Source organism: Mycteria americana, chromosome 1, assembly GCF_035582795.1.
Source record: "Mycteria americana isolate JAX WOST 10 ecotype Jacksonville Zoo and Gardens chromosome 1, USCA_MyAme_1.0, whole genome shotgun sequence".
Lineage (NCBI taxonomy): Eukaryota > Metazoa > Chordata > Aves > Ciconiiformes > Ciconiidae > Mycteria > Mycteria americana.
The window spans coordinates 4,113,748-4,124,123 of NC_134365.1; the positions used below are offsets into that span (position 1 = coordinate 4,113,748).

Consider the following 10,376-nt stretch of genomic DNA (forward strand, 5'->3'; position numbering starts at 1 on the left):
AAGGAGAAAAAAAGATGAGCAGCTGGGTCCAGACAAGGGGTTCATACTGGAGTGAACTCCCCATACCACTCTCCCGCTGGCAGTAGTTACCACTAGGTAACTACTAAAAAAATATATGTCGTTATACCTCTGCTACTTTGTGGGCAATCCTACCCCACACTAAAAGCTAAGCAGAAGGAGCCATTTTATTTGCACCACAAACAATAACATGTCCAGAGGCAGTACCGGTGTGCCTTAAATTCATAACCTAGCTTCCTTCACAGCTATTAGCATCTAAGACTTTATTGTAAGCATTCCCATCGCTAAATAAGAGAAGTGGATCGTTCTGGCTGCTTTACGTAGAAAGCCCTCTTGGCAGAACACAGTGGAAGTTTCTTTTTATTACCCATGCAGACGCTGGTCTTGCAACTGCTGGAAGTAGATAATTTTTCCTTTTACCAACCCAGAAACTGTCACATCCGTTGTACCAACTGCTGGTTGATCTCTGCTGGAATTAGAGATGTCACCACACTTGGTATTACCAAAGGTCTTCTCTGTGCAAAAAGCTCTGTGGTTTCAGGCATTACAATCACTAAGGGAGAATTTTCCTTTGTTTCGGGGGGAGGAAGGGAAAAATAAGATGACTTTGCAGAATATACTGCAAATTAGGTTTAAGGCTGCTATAATTTGCATCTAACCTAAATATTTTCATGAAGCTGCTATTAAAGAAATCCATGACTTTAGGAACAAGTCCTTAAGAACAAACAAATCCAAAACACTAGCTTTGCTTGGCACATTCAAATTGGTCTTCAGAGAGCAGCTGTGCAGAAAAGGGCACACGCGTCTCCAAGAGCACTTGGAACTCAGACACAGCTCTTCTAGAAAACCGCTGAGGTACCACACCATTACACTGCAAAAAGCATTTGGAGTGCTACAAAAATACAGCCTAACTGAAAATGGACAAAATACTTTCTTCAGGGTTGTCCATGTAATAATTTTTTCCTACAACCATCCCGAAACAGATTAGCAAGAATACAGCAACTAGAATATACGGACTAAAATTTCAACTATGTCCACTTCACAGAGGATTGTTAGACATGGTGGACCAACTATTTCAAACATGTGGAATCATCACACCAGTCAGTACAAAGCATCAACGGAGATATTCTTGCCCAGCCTAGACACTGGAATGTACACACAGTCTTAACCAAGAAAAATGGCAAAAACACCCACCACCAAAAACCCTACAGCATGGATCTGGAAAGAACTAGAAAAATTTTTCTGCTGCAACTCCCAGAAACTCACTGCAACTAATGCTGATTTCAAACCACCTGACTGTGATGTTTAAAAAGCTGTATATACCTATTGCTCTCCCCTGAAGCAGTTCAAAACAGAGCTTTTTAGATTTTGTTATAAAGTTTCTCTCCTTTCTATTGGAAAAGTCCTCTGCTTAAAACGGCATAAGGACATGAAGACTTGAAAATTTCTTGGTTGAAACACAGTAAAACATGCACGATTATTAAGCAATATGCAGATACATTCAATAAACAAGTGTGTTTGGGTGTTGTTTTTTGATTTTGCATTTTTTAAAACACAGGACTCCTTAACCCCATTAAGAAGTACAGGAGGACCTCTGGCATAGTAAAACAAAGTTTGAGTTAAACATGTACACGAGAGTATGGTACTTAAAATTGTGCTGTCAAGAGATTTGCCAACTTACTGCTCAAATTTGCTTTCATCTCCTCAGCAACAGTTTCACACAAACATCCAGTATATTATAAATTTACTTCTATCAAAACTAAAATAGCTAAGCAAGTATAGCATACAAAAATAAACTGATGAATTTAGAAATCACTTTACAGAAATATTAGATCACAGCTGACTATACTGGACAACAAAACAGGTATCACTTAGCTCTGGCCTAGAAATAGTTCCATTAAAATCAGTTTCTCAATTATTTCTTTCAATGAACAGTTTCTTTTTTTAAGCTGCCTCTCATCACTGCCAGCCCAATGATACACAAAAGCCTTAACTAAAAAACAAACTGCTCCTTAAACATGAAATGACACTGTTGCAGACATTTCCAGTAACACAAGTTAGAGAGTACTCCTTTCCACTCCCCCCATCTAGTTAAGACTTCTTTAAACAAGATATTTTTCATTCATCAGTGCTTCCTCCTGACACGCCAGGAAGTAAATGTTACCAATAGTGACTAAAACTGCAGCACTATAGTGAATTCCCAGCAAGTTATCAGAGCCTGGTAAATAACTTCTATTCCGGTGACACTCAACAACCCTAAATCACGGATTAAACTTTTGACTGTATCACAGTACTGAGCAACCCAAATCCTTAGCAGCAAGAGCTCCCAGCTCCAGGTTGGCAATATCAGTATTAGCACAGCAGAAAAACAAATTAGAGAAAAAAATAAAATAGTCAGGCTTTTTCACATATGTTGGTAACCACAGTAACTTCACACATCACAGATTATTACCAGCCTAACTGTCCCAATGTTTAGGGATTATAGTTTAGATGCAGTTTAACTGGTAAGTGATGCTGGACATTTAAGCTTAAAAATTATCAAGGTTTACCCTCTCCTCGCACTAGCTTTGGTTTTAAATTTAAGAACTGTTAGATCACTGAAACAACAGATCTTTTCCATGTACTTAAAGTCTATCTACTTTTTGAAAAGAAAATAACTTAAAATGCTGAAGAAATCAGCAATTATAAAGACTGCTTCACCTAATCATCTTGGTCAACTGATATTAGTGAATATAAGATTAGCTGGAACCATTTCTTTTGCCGATTTCTTCTCATACTCAGTGTTCATTTCTACATGTCTAAGCCACAAAGATATTTGAAATCCAGCCTTTTAAGTGATCCACAAATTAGTAGCACAAGCGACACAGCATGCGTGCAACCTAGCCTAGGTGAGGTTCCACGAGGTTCCCCGAGTAGAAATAAATCTCTGGCTGGATAAAAAGACCAAGAATAGCAGGAATTCTACCCTTCAATATTCAAGGGAAAAGATGAAGATATTAGATTCTTCAGCTCACTGGATTTGTAGCCAATAAATAAAATACTGTAGTAAAATTTGCCAGAGTTTAAGACATCACCAGCCACAGCCACTTTATAACAAAGTTCAGTTTTCATTTAAAAATAAAAAAAAAAAACACCTCACATCTTGCTGGGAACATAGCTTAGACAGTGTGTGAACATAGGGATTTCTACTGCCAGCAATCACCAGAAAAGCCACTGAACTTAGACTTCCCAAATCTTCCACAATACTGGTGGAGTAGCACACTTCAGTACTGTATTGCTCTCACTTCTCATTTCCAAAGGCATTTTCTTGGAAAGACCCTTTACAAGAAGATTAGAGGAAAGCAATGTCTAGCACACATCTATGTAAATCCTCTATGCTGTATTTTGGAAGCATCACAAACTTGGTGGAGTATTTTTGTTTGACTAACACACATATGGAAAAAATTTACGAAGGCCAGGAAGTAGATTTAGGTCTTCCGTGATTTCACAGCATTGCAACAATGCTCTTGCATGCCACAATATTAGTAATATTTCCACTCAACAGAGGAATCCACAAAGCCAGACTAAGTGATTACATGTAAAGATATAAATTCCTAATGTAAGCCATAAACACATCTTTAATATTCTTTAGCACTGTAACTTCACACTTAGTAAAAAGTTCACCCAAAAAACTGATGCCTGTAAAAGCATTTAAAGCAGACTACGTTCAACAAAACAGACTGAAGCCCCCTCATGCCCAGACTAACGTCAGGTATTGAGCTTTTTCACCAAAACGCTACAGAAAATGCCTCCTGGTTCCAGGTGGGACCACCTTCATTGCATTAGCTTTCCTTTCAAAATGAAGGTTCTCTCACTAACAATGCAACTCTACTCGGGGAATCCAGAAGACAAAATATTGACCTGGGAAAATAAAGAAATATCAGCCTGTCGTTAAGTACTGGTTATTTGCGGAACTGAGTTACAAGTCAGAAACATTTGCCCCTAGAGCTACATTATGGAATAATTCCTTATTTTGGGGCAATATAAATCATTCATGCTAAAGGATACACAGGTTCCCAAGCTAACATTACTTTCATATTCAGCAGTTTCCAAACCCTGTACCAGAAAGCAGGTTTTTTAGAAGACAAAATGTGAAAGTTAGCAATAGCACGCCGTCATGAAAGAGCAGGGTGGGAACTCATTCAGCAATTCCTTACTCGCAGGTCAATTTATCTAATCCAAATTTTTTTCTTCCATTTTAACACTGTGTGAAGAGCACCTCTTCACTAATACAACTTTCAAATGTAGAACAGGCTAGGAAATCAGTATTTAAACAGTTATCATAAGAGCCAAATGCTGCTTAAAGTATATACCTACAGAAAAGCATTCAACAAAAATACAGATAATACCTAAGCAGTTTCAGTGTTTTTTCAGGCACCTTTCCAGAGCTTGAGAGTGACATTATGAACCCAGCAGCCAGTCTGGGGAGAAAAGGCAGAGAGGAGTGAGGAAAACACCACCGAACTCACAATGACCAGTGCGCAATTTTTCTCCATTATCAAGATCATGTCATTTTCCAGGAACTGCAGAACACACCAGCAGAGGAGGAGCAAGCGCTATTAACCAGTTTGCTTTTGCAGTTTAAATTCAGACAAGCAGGCTGCTATCCTCAACTTAAATATATGGTTGTGTTCCTTGATTTAAATTGATCCAGGAAATAATTTCTCAAAGATTATGCATACTGAGTTTCAAGTAATGACTAAAATAGCAACTACCTAAGGTAACAAACCACTCTACATCTTCAGCGCTCCTTCCTCCCCTTCCAGAAACTACTATATTATTGAATTCAAACCCAGCTGAACTTACAGTCCACTGTTCCTAAAAAATTCAACAGGCCGTAGTCAAAAAAGTAAAACTACATTTGGTTTTAGAGGTTTATATTAACATGCAATTAAAGTAAGTCAAGCACTGCCTTGTTTTGGAAGTTTGGAGCATGTTGACCTCTAGATAGCTGACTGAATCAATGCTGCACACACCACTTAACCTCAACAGAACAATCTTGATCACATCATAAAATCAATGGTGGTGATAAACCTAACCGTGCATTCTAACATCAATCTGCTAACAAGACGACGAATGTGCAGAATAAGAAACTATATTCTTTGCCATGTAAAAAAATCAAACAGATTGTACATGCTGTCTCAGCAATAACAGTTATCCCAAGGAAAATGTGCTCTGTTCGAAATAGTGTTTAAGTCTTTAAGCAAGTAATTAGTAATCAGGAGCTAGAAAACCTTTATTAAGCTTGCAGGATATAAAGCCACATACAGAACAAATGACCCATGATCTGATGATGTTAACACCTCTTATGAAAATTTTACATTCTTAACATTCCCCAAAAATGTCATCCCAGAAAAGGTTGAACATCGGAGTAATACAGGTTCTGCCAGGTTAGTCACACCAGGGAATTAAATCAATTAGCATTTCACCTTCATTCTTCTGCCAGTGAATAAAACCCTGTCTGGTCTCCTACATAATGGCTATGTTTTAACTGAAGCTTAAAGAAATTTCTACAGCATTTGTGCTTTTACCTGGGAAGCCAGAGCTATCAGACTTCTAATGCCAATGTAAGGCATGAGCAACTTCATAATTTCGTGATTTTTCCACTAACTCCACCTCTCTGACCTTTTTCTTTCTCACCACTTCACCTTATCAGACACTAGAGAAGCACCTAATACTTATGTATTCAATCTGTAGGTAACTTCATTTGCTACAGAAATATTTTGGTTTTGAAGTACTCAATTTCAGCTTTCAGGGAAAAATCCTAGGCTATAGAAGTGATGTAAGAAAGGGGGAAAATGCCTGTCAGAACAGGAGATTGTCTAGAAACATCTAGAAAATCCACACAAACAAGTGGAAAAAAAAATACTTTCCACTGGACACTGAAAAGGGCGAGAAGCAGAACTGAGAACGTTTCTATATACAGAGCTCTCCAGAGGGGAACAGAGTCAGACAGCTCGCTTCATTAGTCAGTGCTGGCATTCCTAGCTCATTTTAGTAAATGTTAAAAGTATCGATCAATATTGCAAAGACATCACGAGCACGTAATTACAGATAGCCAGCAAGCACGCCTATTCATCTTCCCGTATCTAAAGGCAAAGCAGTTAGAACAAGGAAAGTGAATTGGCTACATTAAAATATTCAAGTAAAGCTATAAATGCTGACAGTTTAAATTGAAAAAACTACATTCATGCTTATAGGTGCAAAAGAACCCCAAAGTCACAGTTCTACTAGAATGGAAATCATCACTGCTACACAACTGAAGTTATTTAAGAAACCATGAGACATATGCAGTATCATTAAGACTGCTAGCGAATGGACAATGAGCACAGTTCACCCTCCCAGAAAAGCTCTAAAGCGCGCTTTGCAAGTCCACCGTTTTGTTCTGGTTTAGATAGCTTTAAACTGCTGAGACCTCAAGAGAAGGTATCTTCACCTTGTCAAGGAAGCAGAGCTCAGTATCAGAAAACAGAAAAAAACAAACCTTTTCATTAGTCATGACTGATCTCAACTTGAACATGATATTCTTCAAGACCTGGATGCATCTATAACAAGATTTATGAACCTATAAGGTACAGATCTGAATCATCGGTTTCACATGATAGGAGGAGAAACTGAGAATCACATTTCACTAGCCACAAATACATGTTTTTTCCTGTTACAGAAATCTCAGAGAACAGGGTAGCTGGAATTCAGGTTATTTTCCAGCTGGTTTTTGTTGGGTTTTGTTTTGTTTGTTTTTGTTTTTTTTTTTTTTTGTTTTGGTTTTTTTTTTTAAATCTTTATTGACTTTACCCCCAAAAGTTTGTTACACATGTTCTCAGTACCTTCTTGCTAATGCTTTGCAATACCCTAAATTTGAAAACACAGGAGAGTATATCTCTGTTTCAGAGTGAACACAATACAGCAGTAGATGTTCGGTTAGAGTGGGCAGGAACTTACTGTCACATCCTCTTAACTAAAAAGCAAAAAAATTTGCATTCTCTCTTTGGAAGGCTATGAGTCAGTCACAGTTTACTATCAAAGTATTTCTATTACACTTAGTTTACTTCCCCTGGTTTGATGGAAATACAGAAAAACAGCAAAAATGCACACAATAATTTTAAGTGTATTGTAACAAATCAGCTGGATCTTTCTCTGTTGCAGTATGCTTTCTAGGAAAGAGACAACAGAGCCGTCCAGCCTTCAGCATTTGATGCAGTACCACATAAGGTGTAAAACTGGAAAAGACTGGAATTATCAGAATAACCGAAGTCCACAGTGAAACAGATAAAAATGGGTTGCAATGAAAAAGTGACTACCAATTAGGAGGAGGTTGCTAATGGCATTTAATTATCAGCTGAGAAACCAATCTTATTTTATATTCTTAATAAGAACCTTAGCACAAGAAATAATTGAACAAAATACCAATAAAAATCCTAAAGTCAAATCTAGGAAATGTAGGAAATCTTCCCATACAGAGATACCATACAGGAAAACCTGAATGACTCTGAAGATCTGAACAATCGAAATGGGATGAAACTGCCTCATGAAGGTACATGACTAGCATAACAGCGTCAAAAGCTCTTGTTAGTCTCTGAAGTGGGATTTCAGCCGTATAAAACAGTGACAGAAGGACCTGAGTGCATTAGCCAACTACAAGATATCATCAGTCACGAGTCTGATGCAACCACTAGAAACCATGGTCCTAGGATACAGTAATTTAGCATTTAGCAATAGAAAAGGGTACATGACTGCCATCGCACAGAGCACAGTACTTCACCTCTTATTCACCTTAGCAGGCAGTTCAAAGTAGAGCAGGCACAAAAACGGGCTATTAAAAAAATCAGGATATGAAGTGCTTCTCTCAGAATACAGAGCAATAGCTTTTGGTTCTCTTCCTTACCAAAAAAAACCCCAAGTTTGAACAAGGGTTACAGTACCTTTTATAAATGGTTTATTCCCTCCTTGACCAAAAAGAGAAGTGACTGAGCTCATCACTTTCTGCAGAAGGCAGAGGAGAGAGGGGAATAAAGCCCAGGTCTCTCTCTCTCACAGCATATGTCAAAAGACACCAGTATTCGTTTCTGCAGCTCATGTGAGGTGACTGTTGGTGGTGGGAAAATCCCTAGGCTGGTCCCTTGTGAGACATTAGGGAGCAGCCTTCCAGCTCCCTGATGTCTCCCTGAAAGCTTCATTCCTTCAGGGAGAAACCAGAGAGGCAAGGAAGGGATCTGATGCAGGACTTTCAGGCGACGTGCTGGGTTGAACATTTTCCAAGTTGGACAAGCTGAAGCCTCTCAACGCACTGTTGCTTCTGCACAGGCAGAGTGTCTCTGGAAACACCAGATGTTTCAAGAACAAATTTCCTCTTGGATCAATTTTCTTCCCAAACGCACAACCTCCCCTACAACACAGACTGAACTAGACACTATTACTAGACTAGCTCTTACACTTCTACCCACAGAGTTTTTAAAATAAATATCCAAGTCAGTCTTCCTGCTGGTAGCTACAAGCCAATAGAGGACAACTCCAGAAGTTTGAAAAACAGTAGAACTATTCTTTGGCAGACTCGAGAAGGACAATCTTCATTTAATGTTTGGAAGGGTTTTTGCAAACATGCAGGTAGCTGCAGTGCTGGTAAAACAGCCAGAAATTAGATCCAGCGCTAGCTAATCCCCTAGTACCACCACCAAACACAACAGGAAAGATGCTGGCATTCACCAGAAGAAACTTAAAACTTCTCTGTCATTGAAAGAAAACTGGTGTTTTTCAATAGACTACTGATCCTAAACTAGAACATGACCAGAAAGGTCTTTGAAAAACACTTTTGGGTTTATTTTAACTAAAAAGAATAGTTATCAGGTGATTTCAGTGTTCTGAAAAGTTTCAGTATCAGTTCAGCACCACATAAGCAGATGCGATGTACCTTACTAGACATCTAATTTCTTCCCTGGACAGCGGTGACAGAAGTTGCCTATTTCATAGCTCCGTTTTACATTTAAAACCATACAACTACTTAAGAAGTGTGTTTAAATCATATTTAGGCGACACAGAACGTGGGTAATCTACTCTGTTCCTCTTCCACAAGCACTTTGCTTGCAATAGCACAGCTCCCAATGACAAGCAACATTATTAAAGAAGTAGTGTATTCCTACATACATTATGGCAGAGTCCCTCTTCAAGGTTAAAGTAGTTTCTTCCTAGTTATGCTAACAAACTGATTTCAACTACAGTATAACCAGAATTCCCAATATCCTTCCAGAAAAGCATCATTCTGTTCCACATAAGACAACTTTTAGCTCTGTCCATGTGTTCATCCCACAGTATGTTATGTTCCTGTCCCAGCAATTTCAAAGCTTTCCATCTTTACTCCATCCCCAAAAATCCACCCTCCCATATGTTTCTTTATAATTTTTTTTCCTTTCAAGAATCTCATCTTAAATCACAGGTCAAAGCCTCCCCTTTCCACTTCAGATCACATTTAAGCTCTCTTCCAGAGCATGGGAATCAAAAGTTAGCAGACAGAAAGTAAAAAACAAAACTTCCATAGAAGACAGTACACAAGCTTTAGGACCAGTGTCCCTCAGACCAAGGTCAGCATGCTGGAGAATTACACCATTGCTGGGATTATTGAACAGTGCTTAAAAGCCGTTAAAATTGTTTTTACTGATGATAAGCACATTTAAACAACATCTTAAAAAACAGCCAAATGCAGGGTCGTGCATTTGTAAAACACCAGCCCTACTATAGCAAAGAGAATTGTATCACAGGAGGCAATGACGTTAAGGACTTTGGGCAGCACTGCAGATACCACGTGAACATTAATTCCTGTCTGTAGCAAAAAGGACTAACGGGAGCCTTGGAAAAGAATATCAAGGAGAAAGACAGTATTATCTCTTTATATCGCATCACTGAGATCAATAATGGACTGTCACCCTTCTATTCAGGGCCCAACACCTTAATATGATGTTGAAAGCCAGAAATGCTTGTAGCTACAAGCATGATCACCAACCTGAAAGAAACACCTTAAGGTCAAGTCTTTTTAACAAGAAAGGTAAAGGGATTACTCAATTATCACCAAAGATAAGCAATTAGAAAAGAATCCCATTCTTTTGAATATCTAGCAAAGCAAATATAAAGAAAGATACAATAACTAGGAGTTTAGTCAGAAAAACTTTTTTTTTAAAGGTTCACTTTGTTTTGGAAAGCAGAGATAATTCATGACATTAATAATTAACAAATAAGGCAACCCTATCACTTGTTGATAGTCGGTGACAAAGATATTTCAATCAAAGGTTATTAAATTCAGCACAATCAATGATTAGACAAGACTCTAC

General features: G+C 38.3%; 1 protein-coding gene across 1 annotated transcript in view; it reads right to left on the bottom strand.

The window, feature by feature from the left end:
* MKLN1 (muskelin 1) overlaps positions 1-10,376 on the bottom strand; it is a 101,088-nt gene that overhangs the window by 89,395 nt on the left and 1,317 nt on the right. The window lies entirely within an intron of this gene.